At 55.1% G+C, this 19,768-nt stretch overlaps 1 protein-coding gene and 5 non-coding genes across 6 annotated transcripts in view; 2 read left to right on the top strand and 4 right to left on the bottom strand.

Annotated features, from left to right (window-relative positions):
• The window catches only part of LOC142821620 (zinc finger protein RFP-like), a 244,336-nt gene that overhangs the window by 134,036 nt on the left and 90,532 nt on the right, over positions 1 to 19,768 (top strand). The window lies entirely within an intron of this gene.
• TRNAC-GCA (transfer RNA cysteine (anticodon GCA)) lies at positions 2,067 to 2,138 on the bottom strand. The gene has a single exon. It is a non-coding gene; the product is annotated as a tRNA-Cys (tRNA).
• On the top strand, positions 6,743 to 6,824 carry TRNAS-GCU (transfer RNA serine (anticodon GCU)). Its single transcript has one exon. It is a non-coding gene; the product is annotated as a tRNA-Ser (tRNA).
• TRNAI-AAU (transfer RNA isoleucine (anticodon AAU)) lies at positions 9,037 to 9,110 on the bottom strand. Its single transcript has one exon. It is a non-coding gene; the product is annotated as a tRNA-Ile (tRNA).
• On the bottom strand, positions 10,823 to 10,896 carry TRNAI-AAU (transfer RNA isoleucine (anticodon AAU)). The gene has a single exon. It is a non-coding gene; the product is annotated as a tRNA-Ile (tRNA).
• TRNAR-UCG (transfer RNA arginine (anticodon UCG)) lies at positions 17,237 to 17,309 on the bottom strand. Its single transcript has one exon. It is a non-coding gene; the product is annotated as a tRNA-Arg (tRNA).

Here is a 19,768-nt window from a genome sequence, read left to right as displayed (position 1 = left end):
GCAGGGCCCCACTGAAGGGAACGACTATGTGGCCCCCAGACCTTTTGTTTGCTGTTGCCCAAGCACTGTTGAGCTCACAGCTGTGATGGCTGAGTGGTTAAAGCCTTAGACTTGAAATCCAATAGACTTTCCCTGCAAAGGTTCAAATCCTGCTCACAGCGAGGCCTGTGTTTTGGCCACACCTCTAACCAAAGCAACAAACCCCTGAGACACTCTCCCCACACTCCCCATCCCCTGTCAATCCCCTTCTACTTCTTTCAGTGCCACGTCCAGACTGAAGAGGACGCTCTTTCTACGAGGCAGAAGGGACGTGTCCAAAGAACAGGTTTTTCCAAAATTTGGTGCCATGTAGCAGCAGATGGCAGGAGCCAAAGAGGCTTGACAGCCTATTCCATCCCAGCATGCCACCCTCCCAGCCTGCTGCTGCTCCAGCTGCAGGAGGGGGTGTCAAGCCATGTGCATCGGGGCATCGTGATGTCACGTGTGATACCAACACACAAAGCCCTGCCCCCCACTCCAGGAGCTACTGGCAGATGGGCACAGACCCTCTGTCCTCACCTCTACAACCAGCTGTTTCCAAGAGGGTGAGTCTGGGAAGAAGGTGATTCCAGGATTCTGTTCCTGCCCTTGTGGACAGAGACACCTGGACAGAGAAGCATCCCCAAAAGGCCCCTCCATAGCTCAGCTTATAGAGCAGAGGACTGGAGCAGCTGCCCCTAGGTGGCTGGTTTGACTCTACTTCTAAGGAGAGTTCTTTTCCCCTCCCTTGGATGAAGCAGAGCAGGCAAGGCCCTTCTAGGGGGGACAGACAGGTTCTCCACAGATGACCCAGCCAACAGCTCAGCCACAGAAACAAAGGTCTCCTGCCAGAGCCAGGAAAAGAACCAGACACTTTTAAATCTTCAGTTTAACACTGTCTCCACCAAGCTAGTTCAGCAGCTGTCAGAGAAGCTTTTCCCCACAGCAGCACACAAGAGAGCAGCTGTTGCCAGTGGCCCTGTAGGGCAAGATGAGCTTGACCAAGCCTCAGACCAGCTGGACTAGCCAGCCCACATCACAGTGAGTCACTAGTAGCCCCATCAGAGAAAAGCCCTTGGCAGCTGCAGAGACGTCCCTGTAGCTGTCTGTAGTGTCTTTTCCAACAGACCTCTTGTGGGGCTGCTGGCTTGGGTGTTTAATGCTTGATACTAGTAATGCCAAGGTTGTGGGTTCAAGCACCATGCTGGTGCCAAGGCTGTTTGGTTTGGTGCCTTGCCTTTGTGGACCTACCTACTATGAACAAGGAAGGAGAAAAAATTCCTGAGAGGTGAAACAGTGAAAAGGAAGCATGGAGCAGAGTGGCAGCTCCTCTTCCTGTAGTGCTGCCCATGCAGGAGAGGGAAGGGGCAGTTTGAGTCACCCAGCTCTGCCCCATGTGAAAATGGCAAGTGTTATCTTAGCAGTGAGGGAGAGGTGGGAAGGAGCCTGAAGTCACCTCTTGGGTCACAGCTGCTGTAACAGGACACAATGAGGTGAGAAAAATGACTAGACAGTGGCCATGTGAAACATCTGGCTGGTTTCCTTGAGTTTCCCTGAGTGGGAATAAGACCAGACCAGCAAGAGTTTTGTATCCTAGCCACTAGACCACCAGAGACACCTGACACATGCTTCTTTGCTCACCTACACTAGCCTTTCACAGGATGAGGGTCCATTCTCTTTTGCCCAAAGGGGACAAGAACAGAAACCAAACAGAACATCAAAGCAGCCAGACTGGGCCATGCCAGTTGCCAACTAGCTCAGGATCCTGTCTCACAACAGCAGCCAATTTCATTGTCCCGAGGGAATCCTCAGGACAGACACTTAAGTGATCCCTCCCGTCACCCATTCCCAACTCCTGGAATACACTAACTAGGGACACCTGCCCTGTCCATCCTGGTTAAATGCCATTCATTGTGGCCACCAGGGCTTCCAAAGTTGAGTAGCTCTGCATTAAGGGTTCTTATTAATGTCAAGAACCTCAAGCACTGTAAAGCCAGAGTGTGATGGAACTGGAAAGGAAAATATTTCCACTAGAAGGAAATTTTCCAAGAGGGAACTTGGATTTGAACCAAGGACCACTAGATCTGCAGTCAAACACTCTACCACTGAGCTACACCCCCACAGAAATTGGCATCTGCAGCCAATGTTGGGAACTGGACAAGGAACAAGCGACAAGAGGCTTTTGTGTAACTCACATCCCAGGTGCCACCCTTGGGCTTGGTCTCCACACTGAGCAGGTGGGTGGCAGGGGTCTGATGCTGTCACAGCTGCAAGGCAAGTCACCCACCTGGCCCCTGAGCTCCATGTGGGCAGCAGCCAGACAGTGTGAGTGGAACAGAGACTCGTGGGGGGCAGGGATTTGTATAATTTTAGGAAGGGTTCTGAGTCCTGGCTCCCAGCCACGCACCTTGGCAGAAAGACCAGCGGCCCCTGCACAAGCGCATTGTGGGAATAAGAGTTGGGGCAGCAGGAAAGGGGCCGGCCCCTCAGCACCAGCGAGCCGGTGGGAGAAGATGGGAGTGAATCCTGCTACCTCTCATGTGCAAAGGCAGCACTTTTCCAATGCAGCTAATTCTGCCCCGCTTGCAACCTACCTCCAGTGCTTCTGCCACTGTCTGTCCCACGAGGGTTGGTGTCTAGCAGCTCTCTGCCTCAGTGTGGCTGGCTTTTGGGGAGAGCAAGTAGGAAGTGGGGACCGGGGCCAGGGGGGAGAGGGGGTTCTGGAGCCACTTAGCCCCCTGGATGGCTCTGCTGGTAAAAAGAAAAATTGGAAATTTCTCCCATCATTGGAAAATGTGGGCATCGATCCCACTACCTCTCACATGCGAAGCGAGCGCTCTACCACTTGAGCTAATTCCGCTGCTTCATGTACAATGGTCTTCTTGGAAGCTCTTCCCTTCTCCACAGAGACGTCGGCCTTCTAGGTCAGTTAGTCCTGGGAAAGGAGAAGGCTCCGAAAAGGCCTCAAGGGCAGATCTCAAGGAGACTCCATGCAGCAAAGCCATGGGGGGGTCTCTGAGATGACCCCTGCCCTGTAGCCTGTCCCACCTGGCCGCTGTCATGGACTCTCTGTGAGGTCATCACCTCCCAACCTCCATTAGCCAATAAGCTGAGGGGCTGCAAAAGGCCCTTGTGATGTCACTGCCACACCCACCCCTGCCCTCCAGGGCTAATGTCCTGCCCCAGGCACCCCTTTGCCTGGCTGAGCTGCTCCCAGGGGTGAAAGTGACACATTTCTCACAGGGCCTGTTCTATTGGGCACCACCCCTTGGGCTGGACAGGAGGGAGGGGAAGGCTCAAGGCAGGAAGTGGGGGGAGGGGTTGTGATAGGACAGTACCTGTAAGAAATTAAAATGTGGAGTGTGGGAGGCTCAAGGCAGGGATTTGGGGAGTGTGTGAGGGCTCAGGGCAGGGGTGAGGATGTGGGAGGGTAGAGAAGTCAGGGCACAGGATCTGGGAGAGGCTTGGGGCTGGGACTGTGTGTTTGTGTCGAGGGGATCCCTCTGCTCTGTGCTCCCTGAGGCCCTTTAACACACATGGACTGACCTGGGCGCAGGCCAATGAGGGGGGTTTCAGTGAAGCTACATGTAAATGGATCCCTCTAGCAATCCCTGCCAGCCACATGCACAGGGGGAGGGACTTTAGCCAAGGAAGCAGATGCAGCCACTCTGAGGGAGGTTTAGAAGCAAAGGGGGGCTGCTGCCAGGATGGATGAGGGGATGTGGATGAGGGGATGTCACAGGGCACGAGCATGATAAGGGGAGCAGAGAGGGCCCTGCTGCACCGAGAGACATGCCAAAGCCTGGGATTGAACCAGGGACCTTTAAATGTTTCATCTAAGGCTCCGCACACTGAGCTGCCAACAAACCCGTCTGGCTCATTATTAACTGTCCAGGATGTTTGGCAGCCATGTCACAGCCTGAGTGTTGCTCAGCACTAGTAGGAGACAGGGAGGGACAAAATGGTCCTTTCAGAACAACCCCCAGCCCTAACCCCAAGGACCAGCCCTTCCCTCCACCCTTACTGGGAATTGCCTGGATGCCAGCCCACCCCAGTGTCAGCCTAAGGATTGACTGGTCTGTAAAAGCTGCATCCTGGAAATTAGGAAGCCGCTAAAGTGACTCTGGTGGGACTTGAACCCACAGCTTTTGAATGTCTTGCTGGACTCACATTAACCACTACAGCTTAGAAGTCCAACATGCTTTCCATTGCACCCCAGAGCCTGATGGGCTGGTGAGTTGGATTTCTCCACTCTCTGCTTTGCCACTGGGAGGTCTGTCTCTTTTGGGAGAGAAGGTAAGAAGAGGGAGGGGGCCACTGAAATTAAAGGACAGAGCTGTAATTGGAGAATGTGGGCATCAATCACACCGCCTCTCGCATACTAAGCAAGCGCTCTACCACTTGAGCTAATTCCTCTGCCTGTAAAAGGCTTTGCTGCCTCACCCACCTTGTTCGAGAGCCCACAACATCCCTGCGAGTGCTACTTGTGAGACTCACACCTGTGGGTCGGCTAGCTCGGAGGTTTAGGACATGGTGCTCATATCACACTGACGCGTCTTAAGAGCAAGCCCCTTATTTCAAGCTATAACAGGCTCGCTATTCCGACGTCCCTGCATGTGGATTTATTTCGAAGTGCTGTGTAGCCAGCCCCAAATTACAAAATAAGCTATTTCAAAATACAGGCAGTCCCCGAGTTACGCGGATCCGACTTATGTCGGATCCGCAGTTACGAATGGGGCCCTTCCTCTCCCTGGTCTCCAGCAGACCAGGGAAAGGAAGCAAAGCGGCGGAACACGCGGCCAGCTGACAGCCCAGACGCGTCTGGGCTGTCAGCTTGCCGCGTGCTCCACTCTGCTCCCCCTCCCCCTGGTCTGCAGACCAGGGGGAGGGGGAACAGAGCAGAGCAGAGCAAAGCCACGGAGCACGCGGCCAGCTGACAGCCCAGATGCGTCTGGGCTGTCAGCTGGCCGCGTGTTCCGCGGCTTTGCTCTGCTCTGCTCTGCTCTGCTCCCCCTCCCCCCAGTCTGCAGACCAGGGGGACGGGGAGCAGAGCAGAGCAAAGCCGCGGAGCACGCGGCCAGCTGACAGCCCAGATGCGTCTGGGCTGTCAGCTGGCCGCGTGTTCTGCCACTTTGCTCTGCTCTGCTCCCCCTCCCCCTGGTCTGCAGACCAGGGGGACAGGGAGCAGAGCAGAGCAAAGCCGCGGAGCCCGAGGGCAGCAGGATAGCCACGGCGCATCTGGGCTGTCCCGCTGCCCCCGTGCTCCGCGGCTTTGCTCCGGACGCCTGTGGTACAGCAGCTGGGGTGCTGCCGGTTGGTCCCGTAGCGCCGCTCTGGGCGCCACTGGACCAACCCAGCAGCACCCCAGCTGCTCTGCCCCAGGTGTCCCCAAGTCAGCAGCTGCTGAAAATGACCAGTGGCTGACTACAGGAAGCCCCTGCCCCGGGATTCCTGCAATCAGCCGCTGATCAGTTTCAGCAGCAGCTGACTTGGGGATGCCTGGGGTTCTTAAGTTGAATCTGTATGTAAGTCAGAACTGGCGTCCAGATTCAGCCACTGTTGAAACTGATCAGTTTCAGCAGCAGCTGAATCTGGACGCCAGTTCCGACTTACATACAGATTCAACTTAAGAACAAACCTACAGTCCCTATCTTGTACGTAACCCGGGGACTGCCTGTAGCACATTGATTATTTTGAACTATGGGATGCACCCCTAGTGAGTTAGAGCTGAACTCTGCCCCCAGCTCCCTGCACCACCCACCCACTTACCTACTGACTCCCTCGCTGCCATGGGGCTGTTTGCACTGGCCTCTTCTCTCTGTAGCCAGGCTTCAGCCAGGACTGAGACTCAGGCAGGAGAATGTGACCCGGCTCCGTGCACCTGGGCCCTGCATTTCTCATCCCTTCAGAGACACTTGCCAGTGGAGGAATAAATCACAGTCACGTGAGTGTAGATTATGAAACTTTGTAGCTGTTGTTGCCTTGGAAACTCCCCACAGACCTTCCCCTGGGGTCCCGGGCAGCCGCTCACACTGCACAGCTCACTTCGAGGTGAGGGTGCTGTGTAGACGTGCCCGTCCTGTTGAGGGCCAGCCTGCTGAGGGGAGGCTCTGGCCACTTCATTTCCTCGTGTCTCTCAGGCTGTGTTTACACTGCAGGGCTACGTCTACACTGCAGGCTTTTTGTGCAAGAGCAACTGCTCTTGTGTAAAATCTTGCAGAGCGTCTACACTGAAGGCACATTTTTGCGCAAGTAAATTTATAGTGCAGCATCAGACAACAGGGCTTCTTGCACAGAAGTTATTGCTCTCCCCACGAGTAATAAGCCCTCTTGTGCAAGAACTCGTCCACAAGGAGGCAGTGTGGACGGGCAACAGGGGTTTCTTGCTCAAGAAAGCCGTATATCTAAAATGCCCGTCAGAGCTTTCCTGCGCAGGAAAGCGTCCACACTGCCATGGCTGCTTTTACAGAAAAGCACTTCTCTTGTGCAACAGCACATGGCAGTGTGGACACACTGTTGGGCAAGACCTTTTGCACAAAACAGGGTAGATGTAGCCAGGGGTGTTTGGGTTTGTTACCAGCACTGAGCTTTGTACAACAGCCCAGGGAACATTGTGAAAAGCCAAAACCTTCCCGCCCTGGGTGTCCTTGGCCAGTCAGCAAGTGGCAGAAAGGTTCCCTGAAGTGCTGACTTCAGGTGATTTGAAGCAAATTGTAACAGCTCAGATGAGGTGGCCGAGTGGTTAAGGCGATGGACTGCTAATCCATTGTGCTCTGCATGCATGGGTTCAAATCCCATCCTCATCGGGTGTTCGCAGCCTGTCCTCTTGCCTCTCTCAGAGGTTCAGTGCCAGCCTCTCCTGCAACCCTGCCTGCCCCACAGGGGAAATCTCCACAGAGACACTCCCAGCTCAGACCCTCAATCCCTTCTGCCCTCAAGGGGAAACCTCACAAAGGAGATTCCAGGCAGCCAGGCCATGGGGGGTCTCTGAGATGTCCCACCTGGCTGTTGCCATGGTCCCTCTATGAGGTCACTGCCTCCCAGCCAATGAGCTGAGGTTCTGCAAAAGTTTCTTGTGATGTCACTGCTGCCTGGCAGGCTCATGTCCTGCCCCTGGCCAGCCCCTTGGCATGTGTGAGCTGCTCCCCCTCTGCCCCTGTCACTCAGGGCTGGTTCTGGGGCTCACGCAGGGAACATCAGAGGCTGCTCAGGGGGCCACATTGCTAGGCCAGGGGCCCTCCTGTGGGGCTGTGAGTGTTGCCGTCCCTGCTGTACAGACACGGCCATAGAGCCTCAGGAGGCTGCAGCGGTGGGAGACACTTCCCTGGTTTCGGGAGGGAGACGAGATGTCAAGTCCCATGACTTGGAGCCAGCTACAGACACCCATTTAAAGCTGATTTTCAGAGGGGTGTGATCAGCCCTTCCTGTGTATCTGGCTTCTTCAAAGGGGCTTAATCAGGAGCTAAAGTTGAAGAAGGGACAGTTAGAAGGTGAATTTCTGTCTCTGGCACTGTCCCACCTGACAAAGAATTTACATTCCTCTGCTTTCTGAGACAGTTGGCAAGGATGCTCCACAGTGGCTGTCTCTCTCTCTCCCTCTCTGCAGAAGCTGTTCAGACCCCTCACTAGCCAATGCTGGTGTCAGGTGCAGCTCTGAGTGCTAAAACCCCAGGTGTACAAAGTCAGAATGAAGGGGATGCATTTTGCTCTAGAAGTGACAGCCGGAGGGAGGTGGCTGCAGCAGAGCAGGGTCTTTCTGGAGACAAAGAGGAGCCTGAGGATGAGAAGGCCCATGAGAGGCAGAGACTCCAGAGTGGGGGGGCTAGTTATTTGGTCTGGCAAACTGGCATGGCCCAGTCTGGCTGCTTTGATGTTCTATTTGGCTGTTCTTGTCCCCTCTGGGCAAGGGAGAATGGACCCTCCCCGCATCCTGAAGTGGACATTAAATGGCCTGTGAAAGGCTAGTGTAGGTGAGCAAGGAGAGAGGCTTTATGTGTCCCTGATCGTCTAGTGGTTAGGATCCAGCACTTTCACTACTGTGGCCTGGGTTCAATTCCCAGGCAGGGAAGCCCCTGGCAACTTTTACCAAACAACTCCATAGTCAACTTTCATGGCCTTAGTTAACTTTCTTGCCACATGTTACAGCAGCTGTGACCCAAGAGGTTAACTCAGGCCCCTTTCCCACCTCTCCCTCACTGCTAAAAAAAGGGTCTAATGGTGCCAGCAGCCTTTCAGAACATCCCCCAGCCCTTCCCTCCCCCTTGGCTGGGCACTGTCTGGACTCAGGCCTCCCCAGTGCCAGCCTAAGGGCTCTGGAGAGGACAGGGCAGCTCCAGGGGCAGAGTCCTTTCTTCTGCAGTAGTTTAAACCCAGCCCCTTGGTTCCAAATAACTTTACTCCTCATTTTTTGCCCTCTGTGTCTCCCCCTCCCGCTGGTAACACAATCAGGACTTTTCCCTGTTGAAAGAACAAACTCTCTGGTTTTTATGTGGGGAATGTAGAACCAGGGAGGGGCTAAGGAAAGACCCTGGGAGGGGGGTGGAGGCTGGGAGGAAGGGCTAAGGCTGGCACCTTCCTCTGATGGTCCCACTGCCTCATGTCAGGGGCCTCAGCAGCGCTGGGGGGTGGCTCCAGGGGGAGAAGCTGGTTCAGGGGAACATGAGCTGCTGGGCCACTGAAGCAGGCCCCCAGCAGCAGCCTCTGTGCAGGGCTCACACACTCCAGGCCTCCCAGTCACATTGAGTCTCCCCGTGTGGCTTGAGCTCCAGAGCCTGCCCCCCACCTGGTGCCTTGAGGTAGCCACTGCAGCAGCAGGAATTTGGGCATCAGGTCCCCTGCTTTTGGGGACAGGAAGCCAGGCCAAGGTCCTTTTAGCCACTGGGGCTGTGCAGGCTGGAGCCTCCCCCTACCAGATCTCTGCCCTGCTTCCTGCAAAGCTCTCAGCCTTTTGCTTCGTTTTGCTTTCCTGTCCATAGCAGGCAGCTAAAGGAAGGGAAGTCACCAAACCAAACACCACTCTGGCCAGCATGGGGCTTGAACCCATGACCTTGGCGTTATTAGCACCACGCTCTAACCAACTGAGCTAGCCGGCCTACGAAAGTGCGGTTCCACAGTTCACCAGTGGCCCTTTCAAGAAAGGCGCCTCAGGCAGCTGCAGAGACATCTCTGCAGCTGCCAATGGCTCTTCTCTGACAGGGCCACTAGCGACTCGCTGTGACGTGTGCTGGCTAGTGCAGCTGGTTTGAGGGTTGGTCGAGGTGGCTGGCGGCCGGCAGACCCAGGGCAAAGAGGCAGCCGGAATCTCTTGCTGCCAGCACCTTGCCTCCCAGCTTCTTCCCTGCCAGCAGCAGCCGCAGCCCCTTTCGGCCACTGGGTCAGCCCGGAAAGGGAGGCAGGAAAGAGGCCTCATTTTGCAGGTTTCCGAGTCCTGAGCACTGCCCATGAAACCAACCACCCCTCAATCAACTGGGCCAAACTGGTGCCCAGTTCATGCCCACTAGGACCTGCTTTACTTGGTTTCTTTCCACCCAGAGCCCCCTTCTTCTCCTGGGCTGTGAGGAACATCCCTGGGATACTCTCATATCCCTGCACAGGGCCATCTCTCCAGTGACAGGAGACGGGGCTGGGCTTCTGACCTGCTCCACTGACACCTCCCGTCCTCCCGTCAGTCAGCTCCATCACTCAGGGCATGCCAGGGAACTGAGTGATTGTGCCCTTGAGTGGCATTCTCAGCCAGCCAATCGGCTTTGTGAGGAGTTCATTTAGATGGGGCAATGAGCTCTCTCGTTAGGCCAGCAAGGAATCAGCCAAGGCCCCAGCCCCAGGGAGCCGGCTGGAGACCATGTGGAGGGAGCCGCTACCTCTCCCCCTGTGTAGCCGGCACTTTCCCAGGGGGGCAACTCTGCTCCCTGGGACCCATCTCCATCGCTTCTGTCACCGCCAGGCAATGGGAGAGCGAGTGGACTCCCCACGGGGCGCACGGTGAGAGACAGGGGGCTGGCAGCTCAGGGAGGGGTGGTCCCAGGAGGCAGAGGGCACCTGTGACTCTCGGCTGGCAGCTGACACTCTGCTCCTTGCTTCACTCCCGCTGCTTCACCTCCCAGGGCTTCTTTCTCCTTCCCTGTCCATAGCAGGCAGCTACACAAAGGCAGGTCACCAAACCAGACACCCCTGTGGCCAGCATGGGGCTTGCACCCACGACCTGGGCGTTATCAGCATCAAGCTCTAAACAGCTGAGCCAGCAGCCCATGAGGGGCCCTTTGGGAAAGACCCCACAGGCAGCTGCAGGGACGTCTCTGCCGCTGCCACGAGCTCGTCTCTGATGGGGCGACGGGCGACTCACTGAGATGTGGGCTGGCTAGTGCAGAGTCAGAGGAGCAGGAGCCTGGGTGGGTTCAGGGGGGCCTTGAGCAGGAGCAGGTTTGGGGGAGGGGCTGCTGGGCCACTGAAGCAGGTGACCAGGTGGTTGGCAGCAGCGCTGTGGGCTGGGCACATGGTCCCAGTTTCCTGGACATACAGAGCCTCGGAGCAGTCACTGCAGCAGCAGGAATTTGGGCATCAGGTCACCCCACTGGGGACAATGGAGGGAAGAGAAGAGTTTTGCCTACTCTTGGAGAAAGCAGGCCAGGCCAAGGCCCTTTTAGCCACTGGGGCTGTGCAGGCTGGAGCCTCCTACTACCAGTTCTCTGGCCTGAGTCCTGCAAAGCTCTCAGCCTTTTGCCTGTTTCTGCTTCTCTGTCCATAGCTGGCAGCTAAAGTGTGTGGTTGGCAGGGACAGAAGTAGTCACCACAGCAAACAACTGTGTGGCCAGCATGGGGCTTGAACCCATGACCTTGGTGTTATTAGCACCACGCTCTAACCAACTGAGCTAGCTGGCCTTCAGGAGCTGAGTTTACAAATGGCCCTTTCAGAAAGGCACCTCCGGCAGCTGCAGGGATGTCTCTGAAGCTTCCAATGGCTCTTCTCTGAAAGGGTCACTAGCGACTCACTGTGACGTGGGCTCACTAGTCCAGCTGGTTTGAGGTTTGGTCAAGGTGGCTGGTGGCCGGCAGACCCAGGGCAAAGAGGCAGCCAGAATCTCTTGCTGCCAGCACCTTGCCTCCCAGCTTCTTCCCTGTCAGCAGCAGCCGCAGCCCCTTTTGGCCACTGGGAAGAGAAGCAGGAATGGGACCAAGTAACAAGTCAGGCTGAGGGGGGCAGGCAAAGCTCATCTTGTCTTGCAGGGCCACTGGCAACAGCTTCTCTCTTGTGCGCTGCTGCTGAGGAGAAAAACACCCTGAGAGGGACCAGAAAGACCAATTTAAAAGATTGTTTAGAGGGGGGCACCTGTTAGCACCAGGGGGGCAAGAGTCAGAGCCTGGCAGCTCCTGGGGACCACACAAGAGACCACAAGGGTAAGCAGCAAGCTCCAGGCAGGTTAAGTTTTAGGGCCCAGCCTATCTCAGCCAGGCAGACCATAACATCAGACTGAGCTCCAGGGGGCATCGGACACAATACTCTCTCTCTGGGGAGCCTGTAGATAAGGAGCCCAAAACTCATAAAGTTGGAAGGTTTTGCAGCAACCAACCCAGCCCCAGCAAGTCTCACTGAGATTTGAACTCAGCTCACAGGATTCAGAGTCTGAGTGCTGCCCCTTACACCATGGGACCCACATGAGCCTGCAGTGACTCAATTAGGCTGAACTGGAGCCTCAGCTCATGCCCACTGGGACCAGCTTTGCTTGTTTTCCTTCCACCCAGAGCCCCCTTCTTCTCCTGGGCAGCAAGGAGCCTCCCTGAGATGCCCTGAGACAGGCACAGGACTCTGCCTCCCCACAGCCAGCCCCACCCCACCCAACCGGCTTTGGAAGAACAAAGCGGGGGGGGGGGACTAGCTAGACTGCTCCCTTCTTACACACTTCAAAATGTCCATCCCTAAATAGGCCAAGGCTGTGTGGCCTAAAAGATAAGAGCCCCCAAATTCCCCCTGTGCTTGGGGAGCCAGGTTTGCTGTGTGAATTCTGTGGGGCAGGTGACATCAGGCCTGGGCACTGGGATTATTTACCACTTCCCCTGGCCTTAGGAATGCTGCATTTTTTTACAGCTGTGATGGCTGAGTGGTTAAGGTGTTATACTACAAATGCCATAGGGTTTTCTGCTGCAGGTTCAAATCCTGCTGACAGCAAGGACTGTGTTTTGATTACTCCCCTGGCTAGTGTAACCCTTCTGCCAGGTAGTGCAGGCAGTAGCCAGGGTTGGGTTCAATATCCAGGGGTTCCTTTTTGTCCATCTCACACAAAACTGGCTTGAGCTCCCACTGAGTAGCCAGGGAAATCCACACACCCTCCCAGGCACCTCAGGGAGTTGATGCTTCCCCACTTGCCATCACAGAGTCTGAATGTAGAAAAGAAACTTTTAATGAAAGAGAGCGAGAAATAACGTGGCATTAGCCTGGGAAAATACCACAAGCAGGGTTCAGAACCAACCCCCAAGTAAGTCCCCGCTCAAGTGGATTGAGCAGTGTCCTTTGCCAGTAATGTAAGTCCAGCAATGTACGTGTCCCACTCACATGCCCAAACTTTCTCCATGCCCCACTCACAGTTGCTGCCCTTGCTCAGGGCAGATAAAAACTTAGAAGTGATTTTCAGAGCTCACCTCCCACTCTTGGGGGGGCAGGGCATGGGAGGCCTCTCACTCACTCTACTGGCCACTCACCACTGCTCCTACTGGCCACTTGCTGGCCACTCCCACTAGCCACCCTGCTGGCCACCTGCCACTGTTCCTACAGGCCATCCACCAGCTACCTGCTGTTACCCCTACTGGCTGCCCTGCTGGCTGCTTGCTCCTGCCAGCTGCTGCTTCTATGATGGGGATAGGTCTGGCTCTGCGCCAAACCCAGTGATTTCAGCTCTTTGTCAGTTTCCTTGGTGATTTCAGCTCTTGGCCCCCCACCTAGGCTGGACAAAAGATTCCAGCCCCCACTGAAATAATATTCTGAAATAACAAAGAGATTCCTTAAGGAGTCTGTTCTAGGTCTATCCTTAGCATGGGTAGTGGGGGAGGGAGAGACAGAATGAACCCGTCTCATAGCTCATGGCTGGAGGACATGTGGGCTGCTGGTTCACGCTCCTTCCCCCCACACCCAGAGTCCACTCCACTTGAGTCTGGAAGGGGAAGGCTCGTCCATCCCAGACTTTTTTCAATGACAGTGTCTCTCCTGCAAGCACTGGTGTCATATTTTACAATTCCTACAGTTAGAGATAAAATGGTTTGTGACCCCACAACAGACAAATTAGTTACAATACTCCACATTCCATTCTCACAACCGATCCTCCATCAGGCCTATAGCACTGGCAGAACTGGATTTACATAGCCACAGCCCGGATTCCTTTCCCAGCCCAGCATGAGCTGTATTTCCATATCAACAGTTGAGTATCTTGCAGGGCTACACAACTGAAGGAGTGTCCCCACACCTAGGTTTCTCTCCCATTTCAGCTGGCTGTATTGGAAGCAGTGGTTGAGACCCTGTTTACTTCTGCAGTGCAGACATACCCTGAGTGAGTGGGGGTGATACAGGGGGAGCAGCTCAAACAGGCCAAAGGGTTGGCCAGGAGCAGGACATGAGCCCTGCAAGGCAGCAGTGACATCATAAGTGCCTTGTGCAGCACCTCAGCTCATTGGTTAGGAGGCAGTGACCTCACAGAGGGTCCAAGACAACAGCCAGGTGGGACAGGGGCAATCTGAGAATACACAGTACAGGGTGTTTGAGCTGCTCCCCACGAAAAGAGGTGAGAGGGAGCCCTTGGCTGTGGGACCCACTTGTGCCTGTTATTCAGGGTTAAATAAGATCTCCCCCAGGAGGTTGCCTGTTCCCTTCCCACCTTCAATTGGCTGGAAATCAAATCAAGCAATGGGCAGAAAATGCCAGGCACTGTCATGGTCTGGGCCACAGATAAAGACCCTCTTGGAGCTGTGGTCCAAGGAGGAGTCTCTGCAGGCCCTGCAGTCCATGTGGAGGAATGTGGACATTTATGCCGAATGGCCAATGGTCTTACAAAGACCTCCCTCCTGCCCCCACATCCTAGACCAAGTCAGAGCCAAGGTCAAGGAATTGCGGCAGGGTTATGTGAGGGAAGCACACTGTGAAATCAGACCAGAGATGGACACTGTCAGTAAACACTCATATTGGAAACGCTCCTCTGGATGCTGGATCCACAAGAGCCATGTGCTGCTGCCATCTGCCTGCTCCATGGACGTCTTCCCATTGCAGAGCGCGCCGAGCCAGACTGTGACTAGACAGCCCGTCTCTGGGCACCCAGGGGCTACGTCGACACTGCAGGCTTCTTGCTCAAGAATGGCCGTTCTTGCGCAAAAACTTGAGGAGCATCTACACTGCGCGCGTGTTCTTGAGCAACTAAATTTACGGCAAAACGTAGGAAAAGAGGGCTTCTTGGGCAAGAGTTAGTCCTCTCCCCATGAGGAATAAACCCTCTTGTGCAAGAGCTCTTGCACAAGAAGATAGTATGAATGGGCAACAGGGTTTATTTCTGCAAGAAACCCTTATGGCTAAAATGGCCATCAGAGCTTTCTTGCAGAAGAGAGTGTGCACACTGCCACAGACATTCTTGCCCAAAAGCACATGGCAGTGTGCACGTGCTCTTGCACAAGACATTTTGCACAAGAACTCTTGCACAAAACAGTTCTTGTGTAGGAAGCCTGCAGGGTAGATGTAGCCAAGGGGTGTTTGGGTTTGTTACCAGTACTGAGCTTTGTACAACAGCCCAGGGAACATTGTGAAAAGCCAAAACCTTCCAGCCCTGGGTGTCCCCTGCCAGCCAGCGAGTGGCACAAAGGTTCCTGGCAGTGCTGGCTTTGGGTAATTGGTAACAAATCCCAACAGCTCAGATGAGGTGGCCTGCCCTCCCTAAACCTTGGTTACTAATGGAAACTTGCCACTAATGACATAATCACACCCCAGCCATTTTGCTTCTCTCAGACCTCTCTTCAGTTCAGTGCCAGCCCCTCCTGTACCCCTGCCTGCCCCAGCCCCTCCCACTGCAGCCTGGGGAAAGGGGAAATCTCCACAGAGACACTCCCAGATGGGACCCTCAATCCCTTCTGCCCTCAAGGGGAAACCTCACAAAGGAGATTCCAGGCAGCCAGGCCAGGGGGGTCTCTGAGATGCCACAGCCCTGCAGCCTGTCCCACCTGGCTGTTGCCATGGTCCCTCTGCGAGGTCACTGCCTCCCAACCAATGAGCTGAGGTGCTGCACAAGGCCCTTGTGATGTCACTGCTGCCTCCCAGGGCTCATGTCCTGCCCCTGGCCAGCCCCTTGGCATGTGTTAGCTGCTCTCTCTGCCCCCATCACTCAGGGCTGGTTCTGGGGCTCAAGCAAGGAACATCAGAGGCTGCTCAGGGGCCACATTGCTAGGGCAGGGGCCCTCCTGTGGGGCTGTGAGTGTTGCTGTCCCTGCTGTACAGACACGGCCATAGAGCCTCAGGAGGCTGCAGCGGTAGGAGACACTTCCCTGGTTTCGGGAGGGATTCAGGACATCAAGGCCCATGACTTGGAGCCAGCTACAGATACCCATGGAAAACTGATTTTCAGAGGGGTGTGATCAGCCCTTCCTGTGTATCTGGCTTCTTCAAAGGGGCTTAATCAGGAGCTAAAAGTTGAAGAAGGGACATTTAGAAGGTGAATTTCTGTCTCTGGGAGTCTTTCCTGTGTACCCTAGTGGCCTAATAGACAAGGCATTGGCCTCCTAAGCAAGGGATTGTGGGTTCAAGTCCCACTTGGGGTGACAGTTTACTCTCAGTGACAACGAATTTACTTTCTTCTATTCTCTGAGACAATTGGCAAGGATTCTCTACAGAAGCTGACAAGACAATGCTGGTGTTAGGTGCAGATCTGAGTGCTAAAAGCCCACGCATCAGAATGAAACAGCAAATTTTGCCCTAGAAGGCCCAGGAGTGACAGCCAGAGGGAGGTGACTGTAGCAGAGCAGGGTCTGTCTGGAGACAAAGCGGAGCCTGAGGATGAGAAGGCCCATGAGAGGCAGAGACTCCAGAGCAGTGGGGGGTTAGTTACTTGGTTTGCCTGGTGGCGCTTGGGTGGTGGAGAAGCTGTGAAGCTCTGTGAGTGGATAAGGTCCCTGGCTGAGCTGCGCCCCCTGCCGTGTGTGTGACTCAAACTGTCCCTCGTCCCCTTTTGTGTGTCTGTTGCGCTTTCAGCGTCTTTCCTCAGGCACGTTCATCCATCAAAGACCCCCCCCCCCAGGGATCTTGTATCTTCCTTTGTGCAGCTCAACCACACACCCAGCAGAAGGGTTTTGCTGCAGCCACCGGCCCCAGCCCCTCTCTCCAGGGAACTGCAGCCCCTCGGGCCAGGCAGCTGCTCCCAGCATTCAGGAGGCACCAGGCCGAGAAGAAACCGTCTGACACGGTGCTGCCAGGGGAGGGGCCTCACTGCTAGTCGCTATTCCCGTTCCAGAAGCGGAGCGAGTTTTGTCCTGGGCACCAATATTGAGGGCATGTGCACCTGTTTGTGTGTGAGCCCCCATGGTGCCCATTGGCACCTGCTGGGGGGTGGAGGGTCCCCAGGCCCCATAGCTCCTCCTGGGGAGGGATAGAGGAACCCCTGGTCCAGTATTTCCTGCTGTGGAGAAGTAGAGGGACCCCATTCCCTATAGCTTCTGCCCTGGGGGGACCCTGACCCCTCATCTCCTGACGCTGTTTCAGTTTTTCCCTGGTGGATGCTCCAGACATGAGGGATGCCAGCACACTGGTCCAGCCTGGTCCAGCAGTGATGGTTTTTACACATGACTGCAATTGCTGGGATAGGAGAGCCAGCACTAAGTGCCCTTTTGATTCCCTGCAGGGTGTCAGCACCTAGAGAGCAACCTCTGCAGCCATGTAGAGTGAGGGTATGTGGGCATCATCAGGTGTTTCTTTCTTGTGGTTTCCTTCTTTCCAACACTGCTTTTACCTTTTTACTCAGGATCTGTGCACACCCTGATCAGCCCCCCCCCCCCAGCTGATTCTCTCCCCCTCCCTGCCCTTTTTTCCTGGCACCAGCAGCCCTGCTTTCACCAGCCAGTAACCCCCCCCCCCCCCATAGTTTAGATCTACTGAACAGCTACAGGCCTTCCAATGGGGTTATAGGAAAACCACATGGTCACCCAGCACATTTCCAGGGTAGCAACATCAGGATCCATGAGCACAGACAAAGGAAGGTAAATGCAACTGTGAAGGGACTCGAACCCTCAATCTTCTGATCCGAAGTCAGACGCCTTATCCATTAGGCCACACAGTCTTGACTTACAGATGACTGGACTTCTTGCAATGTGTGGGTAGGGAAAAGTCTCCCTAGTCCAGTGGTCCCCAACGTTTTGGGGCTGCCGGGTGCCTGGGGGCGGGGCCGCTCACATACCACACGTCCGGGGGGGGGGGGACCGCTCATGGGCCACATGCCTGGATGCAGGGCCAAGCATGTGCCACGCTCTCGGGGCTGGCACCGGCGTGTGCCACAACCCCGGGGCAGGGCCGCCCATGTTCCTGGGCCTGGCACACGCCCAGGGGTGGGGCCAGCCCAGATTGCTCCACGGGCGCACATAAATGGCCCAGCGGGCACCATTCTCTGAAGAACAGTTGTTTTTTTTGTGGTATAGTGGTTATCACATTTGCCTGACATGCAAAAGGTTCCTGGTTCAAAACCAGGCACAAACACAGGGTCCCTTCTTATTGCTGCTCCCCTGGGTGCCCGGGTAAGTGCAGCTCCTCCTGCCTGGGATAAGCCCAACTCCCATGCGACGGGGGGCGGGGAGGGTGACATCAGCCGAGAATGCCCCTTGGTGCCAGCCTGGGGAAGCCAGATGGGTCAGGCCAGGCACCTGATGGACACTTGTGTCTCAGCCTCCCCTGCCCTCGGAAGCTGGCGTATGGGGCCAGGTCCTCCTGCTGCTTCCCTTGTGTGACTTGCCCAAGGAGGAAGTGAGGCAGGAATGGGGCAGAGGAGGGAGGCCAAGCTGAGGGGGGCAGGACAAAAGCTCAACGTCTCAGTGGGACTCAGTAGGGTGAGCAGAGCCTCCCCCCCTTGTTCTGCCAAATCCTGTGGGGTGGGGCTGGCTGTGTGGAGGCAGAGGCCTGTGCCTGTCTCAGGGCGTCCCAGGGAGGCTCCTTGCAACCCAGGAGAAGAAGGGGGCTTTGGGTGGAAGGAAAACAAGCAAAGCTGGTCCCAGTGGGCCTGGGCCAGGGCTCCAGTTTGGCCCAGCTGAGTCACAGGTGCCTTGTGTAGGTCCCATTCTCTAAGAGGCAGCACTAAGGACTCTGAGTCACCCCTCTATCTACGCTGCACCTACAGTTGAAATAAGATGCTACATCAGGGCTCTGTCTACACTACAGAGACAATGCTTTAGTCCAGAGAACACAGCTGCCGATTTTTTTTCGGAACAGCAGACATGCGTTTTTGGTGCCTCTGTGAACCTCATTTTATGAAGAAGAAGGGATGTTACAAAAAAAGGTTTTTTTCCCACATCTCGCCCAGTGTAAACAGGCCAAATGTTGGAAAAGCTTCTTCCAGACAAAGCTATTCAAACTAGGGTTCACAATGTACCTAGCTTTTTCAGAAGAACAGTGTGTGTAGACATAGCTTGAGTGATGCACAGCACTGGTAGGAGACATGGAGGGACAAAAGGGTCTGTGGGCACCTGCAGCCTTTCAGAGCAGCCATCATCTCTAACCTCTCTGGGGTTTCCTTGGAACTGTATGGACTAAAGCCCATCCTAGTGTCACCCTAAGGATTGCCTGTTCTGAAAAAGCTGCCCTGGAAATGAGGAAGCAGCTAAAGTGACACTGGCAGGATTTGAACCCACAACCTTTGAATGACTGACACATGTTGAGCACTAACGATTAGAAGTCCAACAAACTTTCCGGTGCAAGAGCCTCTTCCACAACAATAGAAGCTCATTAGATATGCAAATGAGGCTCACCCACTCCCTTGGCCACTAGCTACTGCTTCTACCGGCCGCCCACCTACCAGCCAGCCACTCCCTCCAGCCACCCCATCCATGCTGCTGTGGGTGCCAGTGTCTCACCACACTGTGAAATCAGACCAGAGACAGACACTGTCAGTAAACACTCATATCGGAAACGCTCCTCCGGATGCTGGGCCCACCAGAGCCGTGTGCCGCTGCCATCTGCCTGCTCCGTGGACATCTTCCCATTGCAGAGCGCGCCGAGCCAGACTGTGACTAGACAGCCCCTCTCTGGGCACCCAGGGGCTACGTCGACACTGCAGGCTTCTTGCTCAAGAATGGCCGTTCTTGCGTAAAAACTTGAGGAGCATCTGCACTGCACGCGTGTTCTTGAGCAACTAAATTTATGGCAAAATGTAGGAAAAGAGGGCTTCTTGGGCTAGAGTTATTCCTCTCCCCATGAGGAATAAACCCTCTAGTGCAAGAAATCGTGCACAAGAAGATAGTATGAATGGGCAACAGGGTTTTTTTGTGCAAGAAATCCCTATGGCTAAAATGGCCATCAGAGCTTTCTTGTACAAGAGAGTGTGCACACTGCCACAGACATTCTTGCGCAAAAGCACATGGCAGTGTGGATGTGCTCTTGCACAAGACATTTTGTGCAAGAACTCTTGCACAAAACAGTTCTTGTGTAAGAAGCCTGCGGGGTAGATGTAGCCAGGGGGTGTTTGGGTTTGTTACGAGCACTGAGCTTTGTACAACAGCCCAGGGAACATTGTGAAAAGCCAAAACCTTCCCG

Source organism: Pelodiscus sinensis, chromosome 19 (genome assembly GCF_052426305.1).
Source record: "Pelodiscus sinensis isolate ZL-2025 chromosome 19, ASM5242630v1, whole genome shotgun sequence".
In the NCBI taxonomy this organism is placed as follows: Eukaryota; Metazoa; Chordata; order Testudines; family Trionychidae; genus Pelodiscus; species Pelodiscus sinensis.
This window is presented reverse-complemented; position numbering and strand designations above follow the sequence as displayed.